The sequence below is a fragment of the Kogia breviceps genome, chromosome 2 (assembly GCF_026419965.1).
Source record: "Kogia breviceps isolate mKogBre1 chromosome 2, mKogBre1 haplotype 1, whole genome shotgun sequence".
Classification (NCBI taxonomy): Eukaryota; Metazoa; Chordata; class Mammalia; order Artiodactyla; family Physeteridae; genus Kogia; species Kogia breviceps.
This window is the reverse complement of record NC_081311.1, coordinates 131,185,491-131,202,789: the sequence shown is the minus strand read 5'-3', so window position 1 is coordinate 131,202,789 and position 17,299 is coordinate 131,185,491. Positions and strand designations below refer to the sequence as shown.

The 17,299-nt window shown below is 42.0% G+C and overlaps 1 pseudogene; it reads left to right on the top strand.

Annotated features, from left to right (window-relative positions):
* The first annotated feature begins 16,441 nt into the window (after positions 1–16,441).
* LOC131750834 (transmembrane protein 126A pseudogene) lies at positions 16,442–16,999 on the top strand (annotated as a pseudogene).
* Positions 17,000–17,299: the final 300 nt, after the last annotated feature.

The following is a 17,299-nucleotide window of genomic DNA, read 5'->3' as shown; positions in this document are numbered from 1 at the left end:
GGAAAGACTCCAGGAACCTCTTTAAGTCGCATTATTCACCAGCCAAAGATCTTGACAAGAAATCTTTCCTTGACCTGGGGGCGGGGTGTAGAACCAGGAGTGAATTATCTGTAGGAACACAGACATTTCTGCCTGCCCCAGTGCCCCTTTCCTGAGAGGTGCTGTGCTTGGAATCCCAGCCACATTTTGGGGCCAAGCCCTGGTGATTCACCTGGCACTTCTGGGAAGAACATGGCCCAGTCTCCTCCCAGCACGGCCTGTTTATTCCAGAAGGAGCCACCATGTCTTCTTGGTTCAGCCAACCTTCCCTTACAAATCTACAAATCTGTTCTGTTTGGAGGAAAGCATTCTAGGCAGGCAAGGGACAAGAAAAATCACTGAGATTCTTGCTTCTCTGCCTGAGGCTAAAAGTCTTCAACTGGCTGCAGGAGAATCACCACTCCCAGCCTGGAGGGTTTTGCTCAGGTTGATTGTCAAATGCTTGGGTGAAAAATAAAGTCATCTTACATGGTTTTTAAACGGAAGTAAAGTTTGTTATTTAAATACTAATGATGTTACTTCATCGTTATCTAAATAGAGTGATGTAATTGAGATATTGTTAGCTGTCCTCATAAATATAGGGTTTAAGTATCTATCTTGGATGAGGAAGGAAATGGGGCTTTTGTTTCCTAGAGGGAAGATGGGGATGCAGTGAGGAGAAGTAGGAAAATCACTGGCCTTGGAGGTTGGTTTGGGTTTGAGAATAGACCCAGCCACACCTGGGCTGTTTGGCTTTGGCCAAGTTACTTTCTGAGTAAACTTCCTGAACTCAATCCCTTCCTCTGTAAAATGGGGCTAATAATACCTACGTCATAGGGTTGCTGTGAAGTTGAAATAAATAAATCCCCTATGACAGGACCTGGTACATAGAAACTGGTCAAGAAATTGTGACTGAATACTATTAAGGTGGAAGACATAAAAGCATTAAAAATACAAGGATTTAAATATCAACAGGTGTTATCAGGGCTATGAGATTATAAGAAACTTTCTAATTTCTTCTTTATTAAAAAACAAACAAGATCAATGAAGTTTATGACACTGATTTTCCACATGTAGTGCATCTGTATTTATCTATGTCTATTCCTCTGTCTCTCTACCATTCATATATAGATTTGAATGCATGCATTATTGGGGCTGAAATGAGTGCTTCTCTGGAGATCTAACTGGGATGCCAGCAATGACACTCCTGCGTGCAGAGGGGACACTGGTATGGGCTTCAGGGATCTTGAGACTGGTTGGGGTATTCCCTCCGAGTTAGCTGAGGAGCTTTTGGCTTAGTTCAGTTTTTTCCTTCATAAAACGCTGCGATCGGAGGGCATGATTACGAAAGTATGTGCTCTGAAGTGATGTGATTCTATTCGAGAGAACAAACAATCGCTTCTACCCTTCCAAATCCTACTCTCGAGTCCCTGGGTGGAGGGAGAATGTATACTTTGGACTGAGTTTCACATGGAGAAAATTATGCCTTGCAAATTTCCTGTTTCCAGGCTGATGGGAAAGGAAGAGGAAGATCTTGTAGTGTTACTCTGAAGTTTCTGATTCTCCGGGTCGTTCATAATCCCACAGCTGTAACTACAGATATTTGGTCAATGAGTCTCCATATCGACATCTACCTGGTTAAGGTTGATTCTGCCCGCTTTGTTAAGTGGATGCCTGTTCTGCTTTTTCACTGAACTAATAAATCATGAATACTTTCCTTAGCCATTTAAAAGTCATTTCCTCTCATTTTCCCTGGGCACCAGACGCAATCTTGTGTGTGTGTGTGTGTGTGTGTGTGTGTGTGTGTGTGTGTGTGTGTGTGCGCGCGCGCGTGTGTGTTTTGATTGCTGCCTTCAAAAATAGCATATGATAGCAAACAACTGCTTAGAGATTTTCAAGCCAAAATTTATCAACAACCTAAACTCTAGCAGTGTATTCATCAAAAGGCAAACATGTATGCCTTGTATTACTTGACCTTTCCAAGCCACCTGCTTCTTATTATATCTTTTATTTCATATTCAACTTCTTATTTGAAATTCAAACATCTTATTATAATCATGTGTGCTCTCTGAACTAAAGTGGAACATTCTAAACACTGGTGTTTCACGTATAAAAATTGCCTTTACAATAATTCATCTATTCAACAAATATTTATTGAGTGCCCAGTGTAACACAGTTTTCTAGATCTTGAGGAAATATCAGTGAGCAAAGGAGAGGATAATGTCTACCCTCACGGAGCTTAGAATTTGTGTGTCTGTGGGAGGGGAGCGGGGGAGACAAACAGACAACAAATAAGTAACATTGTATATTAGGCTGTGATGGGCATCGTGGAGAAAAACCAGGGCAGGAGGTTGGCAAGTTCCAAGAGTGTAAGTGTGTCTTGCAGGGAAGGGGTTCACATTTAATGAGGATTATCAGGCAAGACCCTGCTGTCAGGGTGACTTTCAAATAAAGATCTGAAGGAGGTAAGGGAGTGAGGTTGAGGGTAACTGGGGAAAAAGCCTCCTACTGAGAAGGGCTGGCAAGTGCAAAGACCCCAAGGCTGGAGCTGCTTGGCCCGTTTGGGGAACAATGAAGCCCTCCATGTAGAATGGCATAAGTGAGGTAGGAGATAAGGTCGGAGAGAAAAGATAGCCAGGTTAGAAATACACAAGTATTCTAAAGAGGAGGAAATGACCAGTTAGTATGATTATTGTGTACAGGGACAACATCCACAGACAAAACAGTTGAAAAACTCCTGCTCCTGGACTTGACATTCCAGTGAGGGGAAACAGTGAAAAAACCAAAAAAGTGAATTGGATAATATGCTAGAAGGTGATCAATGCAACGGGAAAGCAATGGACCAGGAATGCTGGGGTGGGGTGTGTGAGTGCTTAGTTACCTAAAACACTGTTCCTGAGAACAATCTTAGACTGTAAACTTCTCAAGACTGGAGCCTACACTGCTGGTTCTTTTATGTATTATCCAACTCTGAGCACATCATGGGTAACTAATATAAAAATCATTACAAATGATCCTGCTAAATAATATTCATTCAACAAACATGTTTTGGTTACGTTCTGCATACCAGGGACTGTAATAGGTGAGCAAAAAGAGACATCGCCTGGCTTCATGGAGTTTACAGTTTGATGGTGGGGATAACATCAAGCAAATAACCACGTAAATATACATAACATTGTCATATTGCAATAGTGATGGTGCTATAAACAGAGGCATTCGATTTTAGGAAAGCGTATAATATGGAGATGAGTGACAACACATTATTCTGCCTTCAGTATTTTAGTAGTAACATTGGCTTCCCCAAGCAAAATGGCTTTTTGTAGTGATGGTGACATAGGAGCTAGAAATAGTGAAAATTTTTCTCATCCTGTTTAAAAATACATTGGAAACTACTCTTCTGAGAGGCAGTGATAGCGTCTCCAGAATTGCCTTGCAGAATTTGCTCAGTTGAAATCTGTCTGAACATGATAGCTTCTTGCCAGTGTAGTTTGAACCACGTGGAAAAGAGGAGGTTCTAAGCTAAAGCTGGGTAACCTTGAGTCCTGATCAGGAAAAGGCCACGGTACGGTGGTTGTTCTTTAGGGTGATGCCCTTAACAGATTCTGGAATGGACGTGAGATGCTAGTCAGTGTTCCATTCTTTCTGTGAGGCCAGCAAGGCTGACTCCAACCCAATAACTCGCTTTAGATAAACCTATTTTCAGCTTTGTTTGAAGGATGTGACTATTGGTCATTCTTTACTGGCCATTACCTTAGATGGCTAGTGAGAGGGTCCAACCATTGAACCAGAAATACATTCATTCACTAGCAGCAATGATGTATTTTTCTGCATGATGCCTGTCCTTGGCGAAGGGTGCTTCAGCTGCCCCCTTCGCTGCCTTGCTGTCAATTTGATAAACGGATAGGCTTCCTTCCCAGCAGGGCTGGTGTGGCTCCAAGTTGCAGGGCTGTCCTCTTCAGCCGCCTGCAGGCCATTGTTCCTGCCTCTCGTGAGCTCACAGAGCCCATTCCGGGGGCACCGGGTCATCCCCAAAGATGCTCAGGCTGACAGTGTCAGGCCAGTACAAGGAGAAAATAAAGTTTTGTTCTGTTCTGTTAAATGTCTCTGCCGAACTCTACAAAGACACGCTGCCAGAAGAATAAAAGGAAAGTTAATTCTGTCCATTGCACAGAGCTATTTTGAAAATTTACTGCTGGCACCTTGCAACAGATACATTTGTTTATTTTAGCTTTTCCTGCAGGCAATTTATGGAACTCAGTGGTGATTCCTTCATGTGTTGGATTTTTAAAAGGAAAAAAAGAGCAAAAGAGTGTATTGATGAGCACAGTTTTTAGTGGTAAAGAGAGTGAAACAGGGTATGCCAGATTAGGAAGACTAAAGAAAGGGTAGCCAGAGAAAACCAGTCCTGTCCAAGCGTTTCTGCAGAACTGATAGCATGAGCTTTCGGGAACAGACACACTGTGGATGGATGGTATTATTCCAGGTGCTTCTCTTACGTATACGCTCTTTTGTTCTCTACGTTAGGGAAAACCGTAACAGTAGTAGTTATACATTATGGAGCACATCTTCCACAGTAATTATGTCCTCCCTCCACACTCCCAGTGACGCTCCTGTGGGGAAGGTGAGGATTTTGGTCACCATTTTACAAAAGGGGAAACTGAGGCTCAAGGAGATCTAGTCCCTGGGTCTAGTTTATACAGCTAATGGTGGTATCAGGGATTTGTTCTAGAGCCTTGTTACTTAAAGAAGGAAATAAAATGTAAGGAAAATTACAATTTAAAATTTAAAAACTTAAAATTTTTTTTTAAAAGTAAGAAGTTGAGGGCTTCCCTGGTGGCGCAGTGGTTGAGAATCTGCCTGCCGATGCAGGGGACGCGGGTTCATGCCCCGGTCCGGGAAGATCCCACATGCCGCGGAGCAGCTGGGCCTGTGAGCCATGGCCGCTGAGCCTGCGCATCCGGAGCCTGTGCTCCGCAACGGGAGAGGCCACAACAGTGAGAGGCCCGCACACCACCAAAAAACAAAAACAAAACAACAACAAAAAAATAAATAAATAAATAAAAAATAAAAGTAAGAAGTTGAGAACTTTTCCATTGTGAAAAACAGAAGGTTTCACTACAAAAATAAAGCATATTGAAAAAGCGGGAAGATAAAGCTTAAGCTAGGTGGAAGAAGCACAGATTTTTTTTCTATCATTATTTTTTAAACTATATCTATGCCATATGTTATATATGCACTCTTTTGCTTGTATGCGTGTTTCATGATGACAAGAAATAACAGGTAAGGAAGAGAACAAATTGGTTTTTAATACTTACCATATCCCTGGCACTGTGGTAGCACATGAAATAGGTACTTATGTTTTTAATATTAGACTTCTTCTATTTTAAGAATTGTCTTAACCATTATAAAAGTTAATGATACATCATCATTATAGCTAGATTTCTGTCCATTTTACGGATTTCAATACTTACCATTATTTCTTATATACCATGTATTCCATTTCCTTGAGTTATTTTTGCAGTTTCCCCTGGTTAGATTTCCTGTTGTGGGACTTTCTGAAATCCCTGCATATTTGAAAATGTCTGTCCCTTTCTGTCACACAAGGATAGTTTGGCTATAGAATCTTAGAGTCTCATTCTTCTTGCTTGCAAACATTACTATTTTCTAGTTTTTAGTGTTACAGATGAGTTTTTCAATATCAGTCTGATTTCTTTTACTTTTCCAGGTGGCCTATTGTTATTTTCTGCCTGCAAGCTTGAAGAATTTTATTTTTATCCTTGGGCTTTAGAAAAACTACCAGGATAATTTAAGTTCTTGTACTCCCCCCCCTCCCCCCCGATATTCTACCCCAGCTCTAGGCTATTTCATTAGATATTCACAAAAATACTCCTGGAGGTTGTCACAATAATACTTGGGGGGTTCTTCCAAAAAGCAGAGCCTGAGACAATGACTTAATGTGGGTCGTTGATTTTGGGAAGTTATCCCAGGGAACAAGACTGAGAGTGCTGGGCTTCCCTGGTGGCGCAGTGGTTGAGAGTCCGCCTGCCAATGCGGGGGACGCGGGTTTGTGCCCCGGTCCGGGAAGATCCCATGTGCCGCAGAGCGGCTGGGCCCGTGAGCCATGGCCGCTGAGCCTGCGCATCCGGAGCCTGTGCTCCGCAACGGGAGAGGGAGGCCACGACAGCGAGAGGCCCGCGTACTGCAAAAAAAAAAAAAAAAAAAAAAAAAAAAAAGACTGAGAGTGCTGGGAAGAATGAAATGGTGGAGGAGGCAAAGCTAATCTCAGGGTACAGTATTGAGTTGGTTACCAACCTGGACAACTAGGGCTCAATTTGCCAGGGTGCCTTTTGCGGAACTGTGTAGGCTCCGCCTCAGGCTTATCCCCCTGAAATAGGAGAAGGAAACTATTTATCCACCAGCTTCCTTTCCCCCTTTGGCCAAAGGTTGCTCCAGAGGGTGTTAACTTCCTTGTATTTTCTGGTTTGAGCATTTATCTCCAGAATCTGGATCTCTTAGTTGCTTTACGTTTGTTAGGCTGTTTGCTGGACTTGCATGGAAGCATCAAGAGAAGCCCCAGTGAACATTCTAGGTTAGAGCTGTATTCCTTCATGCCACCATTGTGTAGCAAATATCTAATTAAAAAAATTTTTTTTAATGTTTATACAATTTTTAAAGGTTACTTTCCATTTACAGTTATTGCAAAATATTGGCTATATTCTCCGTGTTGTACAATACATCCTTGAGCCTCTCTTACACCCAATAGTTTGTACCTCCCACTTCCCCAGCCTCTCCCCCTCCCCACTGGCAACCACTAGTTTGTTCTCTGTACTTGTGAGTCTGCTTCTTTTATGTTATGTTCACTAGTCTGTTGTATTTTTAGATTCCACATATCAGTGATATCATACAGAAATACCAAATTTCTTGATGGTAATCAGAGTCAGTTGCCCTATCAGTGTGGGCAACTTCTTTTCCATTCTTTTCTTGTTGGTCCATCCGTTTGAGAGGCCCCAAATGACAAAATACATAGTAGTCATAGCTTTAAATTCAGTGGAACTCTTCCTGCCTTTCTGTGTCTACCCTCCATCTTCACCCCTAGTGCCAGGACTCAGGGCTTTTAATGCAGCAGAGCCTAAGGATGTAGGGACAGGAAGCACATATTCTGAAAGTGGGTCACTAGGAGTGGTAACGTGAGGGGCCAATCCTACTTCCACCCTCTGTTTTTCAGGCCCCTGTATTCTAGTTACATGTCACCACATGTTGGCTTCACTGCATATAGAGAATCCTGGAGGACAGCGTCCAACCTTGCTGGATGTGGTCCCCAAGCTGGCTTCCTCTCTGGGCATTTAATAGATGATTCTATCATTCTACTAGACTGGCTTCTTCAGAGTGCTGTGGGGTATGGTAGGGTCTGAGGATTCTCTCTCCACCCACTCATTTCATTTACCTTCATTGTAAAACATTTCCCTTGATCTGAGGCAATGTCATTGGGATCCTATGTTGTAAACCATACAGTCTTCAAGCTCTCAGGTGACGCTAGCTGAGGAGCCTTGGATAAGAAAAGCAAACTCATAATCAAAGCAAGTGTAAGGATGTATTACTGCCCTTCTAGGATGTCACCCACTTGTCACCATGTAGTTGGCTTCCTTGAGGGATGTTTCTATATTGAGGCACCATATTGCAGACCTGCAGCTGACATCTTAGGAATTCAGCAGTGGCAGTAGTTACATCTGTCTTAGTGGGAGGGAGCCCATCCTTGCCCCCAAGGCTGCCTCATTCATGGGACTACTGGGGTGGCTGAGGTCATAAGCTGATTGATATGCACTGGACAAGTCAGCCTATTCACCAGATTGTCCGGAACCTCTCTGAACACTCTAGAATGTTCCCAGTGGCCATTAACACAGGACACAAATACCCATATATGCTTTGGTCCCTCTGCCAAAGATTCATCCATAAACCTGTTTCTCAAACTTCCTTGTCTCTAAGCCTCTAATCGTGCTCATTTCAGGATCATAACCAATCAGCAAAGCCCTCTGTCAGCCCAGAAGTCTGTGTATATCTGTGTTTTAGGCAGTTTCTCCCTGCATACAAGGTATATAACCAAGTGTGCTGCTCAGAGTTATACCTGCTGGGAAAACTTCCCTTTTCCACTTACCTTCAAGGCCACCTTTGAGTGGGGCTGTATTGTGCATTTTCTGCTATTATAAATGCATTGTGCTAACGCATCTGTGAACCAGGCTCAAATATTTCCTCCTCTGTAAGTTGGTCATAGGGAAGCCTCCACAAGAGTGTGGGTGTAGCTGAAGGAAGGCATCAGTGCAACAGAGGAAAGTCATGAGGAAGTCGAGGCCACATGCTTATGCAATTTACCTGTGCTCTCTGGACCTGCTCAATCCAGTCCTGCATGTAATGTACTATTTATGTCATACTGTGGTTTGCTTCTGTTCCTGGATAACCTTATGACTTTGTGGATCTCATAATCCCACTCACCATAGGCAGCTCCAGATGCTTAGTCACTCTTGATGTCCTAGTCTCTACTAGGGCTCAGAAGCATGCTAGGAGCTGCTTTCAAAATGGCAAGAAGTCCTATGTCTTCGAAGGTTTGACCTTGCTCCAGAACCCAGGGTCTGTGCTGGGACTCTTACATTGAGGCTTTTTGTTTTTGAAAGAAAAATTTATTGTACATTTAACATAATACAGAATAGTGTTCCCTGAGATTGGGGAACAATACAATTATACGTGAATGCATACACTTAAAGACAAAGTCAAGGATAACAGAATTGAGATCTCAGGATGGCCTTATTGTTCATCTAGCCTGATCCCTTCACTTTAAAAGAGATGTAAGACTCAGAGACTCAAAGTAGGGTATGTGAAACAAAACAACCTGGACCAGAACCTGATCCTTTGTCCAAGGTGCTTTTCCCTCCTCTACACAAAATGCATATGCGCATTGATGCAGCCAGTCATTCATTCAACAAATATTTACTTAGTGTTTCTATGAGGCAGAAACTGCAAAGTATGAGATAAATATCAGGAAGAATACTCCCTGTGTAGAAAAGGCACCTCAAACTCAGTAGTCTTCAGGACTATGCATATAAAAGTAGGTTGGGTGGATTTAAGACGTCAGAAATGGAGGTGCTCATGGCAGACTAGAGAGTTCAGGCTCATACTAAAGGCATTCACTGGCTTTGGGTTTTGATGTTTAATTTAAACACTGTGCTGGCCCAATCAAATAGCAGAAAACATAATTGGATTTAGCCATTTGGTACCAGTTCTCAACCCCTAACTACAGTTACAGCTTTGATTTTGCTACCAGTGCTGAGATATCTGGGCTAACTCTGGTTCCTTAACATCATACAATGTATATGTAATTTAAGTATATTTGCGAAGAATTAAGTATAAATTCAGTTATTCATGAGCACTAATGGCTTCAACTAAAGCAGATCATTTTATTTTTAAATATGGCAAACAAATCCATTTATCTAGGTGTCACATCTGTGTACAAGCAGATAATAGTTTCACTGTTTTTTCCAGCAAAGTCATATTGAGGTTTGACAGAGACTATAGACAGCATCCTAATGCTGTATGCATCTTCTAGGTCATACTGCCGGAGCATCAGGGCAGCTTGGACTGCAGTCTGGACCTGCTGTCGGGTCCTTTCCTGTTCTGGGCAGCATATACCACACCTTGGTATATGGCAGCCTTCCAAGACACCAATAAATGGTCCACAGTGTATGACTATGTATGCTATGTGTTGACAGCAGTATTCAAATAAGCCTGCTAGGTGCAGTGCCTCTTTATTAGTGATAGGACGTGTAGGTCAACAATTTGTTTATATTAAAGATTTTCCCACATGTTCCAGTTCATTGGATCTTTAAAAACATCACCTATGTGGTGGGTCCTTGAAACTTCAAGGGTTTTATCATCTACCCTCTGGCATATATGTGTCTCACCAGGACAATCTAAATACTTGCCAGCTTCTGCTCACCAGTTCCGATTACCATGGCACCATCAGCATTGTCAACCAGCAGTCATGCTGGTTCGGTGCAATATCAAGACGATCAAGGTCTCTGTGGACTATATTGTGACAGAGAACAAATTTAACCTGGTCCTGCGGTAAGACAGACAATGAATACTATGGATTTTCTACATAACAGCAAACTGCTTTTGATCCTTATTGTTTATGGGGATTGAGAAAGAATACATTTGTCTGCTCAAAAGTGCCAGAAGCTGTGATAATCTATTCTAGGAAAATACTACATCTGGTATAGCAGTTGTGATTGTGACGACGACTTGTTCATGTTTATTTTGGTCCATTGTCATTCACCATGATCTCTGTAGTTTTTGCAGTGGCTAAGTAGGTAAACTGAAGGGGGTATCCTTCCATCCTTCAAATCTTTGATAGTGGTGCTAATTTCTGAAATTCCATCTGTGACATAATACTGCAGATTTAGGGACTTCCTCTTGCCCTTTCCAAACACTGTTGCCCTTATTCCTTTGGCCAAAGAACAAAATCTTGATTGCACTATGGGAATGGGCAATAACTGCACAGATGGTCTGTGGACCCATTGGCCACTCTGGGATGGATGCTGGCCACGAGTCCACTCATTGTCCAGCTTACATGAGCCTTCTCTAATGAAGGGTCCAGTGGCATTTTAGATTTCTTGCTATCAGAGTCAACTCAGACCCCGTGCCTAACAGCCCCTTGAATGGTCTGGGTATTCTCCTTTCCCCAGTACATACTTATTCTGGTAACTAATTTCAGATTCCTTTGGGAATCAGGGAATATTTACTACATATAATTACAGTGGTATTTCAGGATTCTTCCTTGAGGGGACCTAGCCTCTTCATTAGTCAGTGAGCTCTGGTTCTGAGACTGAGCTCAGGGTCTGAGAATTGATTTACATCTAGAAAATGGGTGAGTGTGTGATTTTTCCATCATGGTGGCCGACACCAGTTTTTTGCTTGCTGAATTTCAATTTCTGGTTATACAGATGACACAAAACTCTAGTTGGCTGCCCATCCATCTTGCTCCCACGATCTATTAACAATTCCCACAGATCCCTATGGGTTAAGGCACTCTGATTGTCACTCTGGCCTTGTTGTCCATTTCAATAACGATGTCCACCCTATTTCTGTAGAGACTAAATTGTCTCTGCTGTTTTAGAACCCTATCAATTCCAGTAATATCAGGGAAACCAGTTCCAATATAGTATCTCTCACCATCAATCAGCAGCCACAGTCAAGCTTCTCCACCATGTTATGCTTCCCTTCATCATGCATTCTTTTTAAAAAAATTTTTTTTTAATTTTTTATCTTATTTTATTTTATTTTTTTACATCTTTATTGGAGTATAACTGTTTTACAATACTGTGTTAGTTTTTCGTTTACAACAAAGTGAATCAGTTATACATATACATATGTTCCCATATCTCTTTCCTCTTGTGTCACCCTCTCTCCCACCCTCCCTATCCCACCCCTCTAGGTGGTCACAAAGCACAGAGCTGATCTCCCTGTGCTATGCTGCAGCTTCCCACTAGCTATCTAATTTACATTTGGTAGTGTGTATATGTCCCTGCCACTCTCTCACTTCGTCACAGCTTACCCTTCCCCCTCCCCATATCCTCAAGTCCATGCTCTAGTAGGTCTGTGCTTTATTCCCATCCTACCACTAATCTCTTCATGACATTTTTTTTTTCATCATGCATTCTTTATTGACTGAGTGGAAGAGCGTCTTTTGGGCCTCCTCAGAGATCATAGACAGGTGGAGGTTTCTTTGATCTAACATAAATCCATTACAACATTCCCACCTCTCTCTCTGAGCCTTTTGATCCTTTTCCCAATACTCTGCCAAAGCAGTTTTATACCTGATTTACTTTGGTCAGGTCCAAGCTTCAAAGAATGATCCTAGCAGTGTATTAGGACCAATTGTTTTTGTCCTTGCTAAGACATCGAACCCTCTATCGTGGGAGAGTGTTCCAATGTCAATAAATTCTCCCCTCTCCAGCCTTACACTCTAACCTCATATACGAGCACCCTCAAGATCTACTCCTACACTTGTTCCCTTAGTTTTTGTATTGCAATTCTTTAGCTGTGCTGTTTCTTCCCGGAGCAAGGAGCATGTATCCCCCTGTGGTGGTGCTGTGACCTAAACATTCCTAGCATTACAGCTCTGACACCACAGGATAGGAACCAATGTTCTGCTATTATACACACACTTTATTAGTGTAAATCTGCTGTATTCATGTATGCACTTATAGAGCAGAGAAGTAACCTTCTGATGGGTCCAGTCTAGAGCAGTGAGGGGGACAGGGTCTGAACACGAGAGGAAGGAGCGTATCTTATGAGGCATCTTCCTCGGATGAGGTTTTTGTAGGGTCTCTCTGTCAGAGTTTCTCAACAGCAGTGCTATTGGCATATGGGCTGGGCAATTCTTTCTTGTTGGGGACATCGTAGGCTGTTAACAGTGTCCCTGACCTCTTTCTAGTAGACGCCAATGGCACCTCCCTTCCCCGGTTTGGATCACCAAATCTTCCCGGTGAGAACCACTGCTTCGATGATTGGACCCAGGTTCTTGCAGATGTCTCTTGGGTGATGGCAGGATTCCTCAGGGTGCAGGTGAGGTGAGGTGAGGTGTCGTTGGTCTCTTCCTCTGCACGTGAGGTAGCTGCAGCAGTGGCTGGAGCAAAAATGTGGGCTAGGAAGATACAAGCTAGGACATAAAATATGTCTGACCTAAAGGTAGATCATATGTGCTCATTTCACAGAAGTGAACACTGAGTCTCAGGAAGGCAAAACAACTTAGGCTGATACATTTAAGTTTGATGCCCTGGACATAAAGATGAATAAGACACAGTTCCTCTCCTCAAGGAATACTCGGTCCAGCAGCTGTGAAGGATTATATAATTAATCATTGCCCATAAGTGTTGATGAGGTCATATAACCAACAATTAACAAAGCTGAAAACAGAATGAGGTATATTCATGTTAGTACCATTTAGATATGCCTCAGGATTTTATTATGTTTACTGCATGTTAGAATTTTTTGCTAAATTATTTGTGTACCTGGTATCATTTAACATTCATAGAAATGTAACCAAGGAGGCAGTCTCGTTCCCATTTTTCAGATAATGAGGTGGCCCTTTTTTATACACCTTCATGTGACCTAGACACATTATGCTTAAAGAGACGCTGCTCTGTAGAGGAGGATGACCTCAGACTGATAAAATCAATGCAGACAAGCACGGAGTTGCAGGCACAAGATAATGCAGCTGGTGGCGGGACACAGCAGGACCCAATGACCCTTTGCATTAGGTCCATCTTCATCCTCCAACAGCGTGACTAATTAAGATATGGGCTGATACTAAGTAGCTCAACTCTTTTTAACAGTGGCTTGTGAAACTGTGGAAGCTATCTAAAAATATAGAACTACTGTGAGAGAAATAATGTTGTTACAAGGGAATTGATAACCAAGGATAAAGGGAAGGGGAAGAAATAACGAGTTGGAGCTAATTACCAGGGAAAGCCCCCTGACACTGAGAATGGTGGGCCAGGATGACGGTCTCCTGAGGGGCGTGGCAGAATCACCATCAGTTAGTACATTTAAAAATAGGCAACAGAGCACTAGATACAGGACTAGTGGGAATAATCTCGCATTAGGCAGGAAGGGAGGTAATTGACTAAGTGACCTAATATTAAGAGCTTTCTTTCTCATGAATTTCTAGAATTCTAAAAAGAAAATAAAACCTTATAGGCTGTATACAGAAATGTGGGTACCTAATGACTGGAGATGCCTAAATATAGCCCCAAATTATTCATAAATGGAAAATGAGAGCAGCCGTGCCCCAGTTGAAGCATAATAAGAGGGTCAGAGGAGATGTAGGAGCTGGACAGGGAAAGTGGAAACATTGTCAGGAGTCAGATTTCTCTGATGCATGCTCACAGGGCTGTGCCCAAGTACACCTGGGCTGGGAGAAGACTGTATTCATTAATTACTGAGAGGTGTCTTTTCCTTTCCTCTTTCAGTCCTACTTTCCCATGATGTCAGATGGAGATCGCAAAGACCACCCTTTTTGGACTCCTATATCATCCATATCTTCCAAGTTGGCACTCTCCTTTCCTTAAAACTGATGACTGGCATGATCTCAAAGCACTATTTCCCAATTCAAAGTCCAAAGCTTGACTCTCAGCCACTGGAGCTTTGCTAAAAATGCAGATTTCAAGATCTCCCTGTGAGCCCATGGCATCTAGATGTTTGTGAACACATGAATCTGCATTTTTAAAAAGTTTCCCTCGGTAAGTCTTACATGCAGCATTAAGTTGGAGAAACTCTGCCTGGGGAAGGGCAGGCTGGCTACACAAAAAGAAACCACAGGGAAGGGAAGTGCAGCCCAATCATTCTCCCCTCTTTCCTCATTTGCTTTCCCTGATTTTTCTTTACTCCCAACCAAAAGAGACCTCCTTAAACTTCCGTATCACTCTTGCACTTATAAGTATCTGTTTATACACCTATAATTTATATTTTACCTACTTTCAGAAAGACTTTAATATAATTTTCTTATATTTCTAATATGCTGGTTATGATTTCTCTGCTTTGTATTTGTGGCACTGTTTTAATAAACCCTCTAGAGGACAGGGATTAGGACTTAACCATCTTTCTATCCTTCGCCATTTTGTGGAAAAGAATAGATGTATTTTTCAATGCAACTAAGCACATCTGGAAAAAGTAATAAAAATCAGGCTTGCATTAGAAACCCAGGGTGTGTCAGCTTTGCCAACGTGAGAAGGCATGGTCTGGAGGCTGGACACTGGGCTTGGTGTCGAGACCTGGCTTTTGGTTCAGCTCTGTCAACCATCACGTATGAACATTTCAGCCAGTCCTGCAGCCTCCCAGTTTATCTTCCTGTAAGCAGGGATAACAATCACTTTCTTACTTCTCTCACAAAGCAGCTGAGACAGTAAGCATGATAATATCACTATTTCATATCACTTTTCACTTAGGAAAGCTAAAAACGACATCAACATTATCAGCATCATCATTTCACAATCTACAAAGCATTGAACAGGAGTTCAGTCTGGGTTCCCCAGAGAAACTTATTTTCCCTCATCCCAGAACATGCAAGATAAAACAGTAAAAAACAAAGATTTCAGGAATTACATCTAGTTGAAATGTATACCAGTGGTCGGTCTTCTAATTCCCCAGATAATGCTAGATCTTGAGACAAGGAAAATAATTGACGTTTAATTTTTGACATGCTACCTAATGAACAGCTAAGCCATTTTCATAGAAGGCAAAATTACAGCACTGCAGCTGGTATGCGGCTCCTATATCTAAAGTTAATTGGATTTTCCATTATGATGAGGCTTGTTTTTCAGAACTGAATCTCTCATTCTCTTCCAATTGCTCTGAGTTGGTGAGACAGGAAATATATAGGGCATGGATTGGGGAGGTATCTCATGAGGTCAAAGAATCCCAAGTATCCTGAAGCATTACAGTGTACAAGCAGGAACTAGGATTTGTGTAGAATGTATATCTTCTCCAAATGAAGTTTTTCAGGAGGGAAAATTGACTACTTGTTACTATAGTCTCTCTCTCTCTCTCTCTCTCCTAGACAGTAATGTGTTTTAGCTCCATTAAGATATTGAGTGTTCTCTGTGCAGACTGGAACAAAATAACCAGACCAACTTTTTTTTTTTTTCCCTAGTCCAATTGATTGCTCTACAGATTACGTAATTTAGCATCAGTTTGCTCTCTCTGGTGTTTTGAAACATGAAAAGAGCTTTCAAAGTGAGAGAACCCATTTGAAAAAAGCTTCAGCATCACTGTTGGGCCAGGAGACAATGGGGCTTTCCCGGTTGTGAAATGGCAACTCACACTGTCACCTTGAAAATCACAATGAACAAGGGTGTGGCTGCATATATGCCAGCAACCTCAAAGAACCAGAGAATGGGTCTCTGGGGAGGTGAACAGCCAGCCCAGTGCGCTCAGGGCCTATGAAGTAGTTGGGAGAGTCACTTGGTCTAGGCTTCCACACAGGAAAGAACTTCTGTTTGAAGTTTTGACATTCTCTGTGAAAAAAGACTACATGTTAAGTACTTTCTGGTTGTATGACCTTATCGACAATTATGTGCAATTGTTTATTATATACTATTCCAGAGTTTGCTGGACTGAGAATTCCTTGAGGGAGAGTATTATGTCTTAATCACCTTTATGCCCAGCGCAGTGTATCAAACTTGTGCATCAACTTAAGTTTTTAAATATCTATTCCTTTGTGTTAAGGGCATTCATTTCTTAAGTCTGAACCCTAAAAATATGCTGAAGGAGGGCTGCACCTGGATGAGCTGGGCAAAGGTTGGAGTGAGCCCTCGCATGGCTGAAGAAGATTAGAGGAAGCAGAGAGTGCTGGGTGGAAAGAGTAAGGCTCAAGATGGAAAATCATGAACCCGACGATACTGTCAAGGAGAACTTGATATCATAACCAGGAAAATTAACCAACTTCCGGAAGCAGAAAGGAATCTGCTTGAAAATGGATCAACATATATTGGACTTAATGCTGCTCTCTGTGGCCTAATAGCAAATGGTCTTTTTTAATGTATCTTACCTGTGACACAGTCTCATATAGCTGCTGGTTTACCAATGGCAGTGATCCCATTTCTGATGACACACGTATCTTACAAAGGTTTTGTGATTTGCATAGCGAAACCTGTACCATAACACCTGGTGGATTGGTTGGTCTTGTTTTTGGTGCCTTGTACCCTGTTTTCTTGGCTATCCCTTGTGAATGGTGGCCTAACAAGGTATAACTCAGCCCTGCTACCCAGGAAAGGAAACAAATTACTGGATTAGGATGACTAAACCTGTCTTTAGAAAGATGTTATTTCTAATTTTGCTCCAGACTGGGTTTGCAGCATACCTTGGGTGTAGACAATATAAACTACTGATAAAGACTCTTTAGATACCTGAACCTGGCCTAGAAATTCAGTAATTGTTAAGCACATCTGTACACAAAAATAAAGATTGTAAAAATAACCTACATCTAAGTATGAATAAACAGAGACATAATTTTTAAAAATATACCATAATTTTGTTAACCTTATTATGGTGTTTCTTATGTTTTTAAGTCACAAGGAGTCTAAAAATAAAGTGACATGGACCCCTCTAGACTTCCAACAACCCTGACCACACATGGAGGCACTGCACCAACTGACATCAATGAGGAGAACATCGATACGGGCTCTTGAAGATGGAAAGAAGCTGCGAGAGACAAATTAGGGGGACAGCTGGT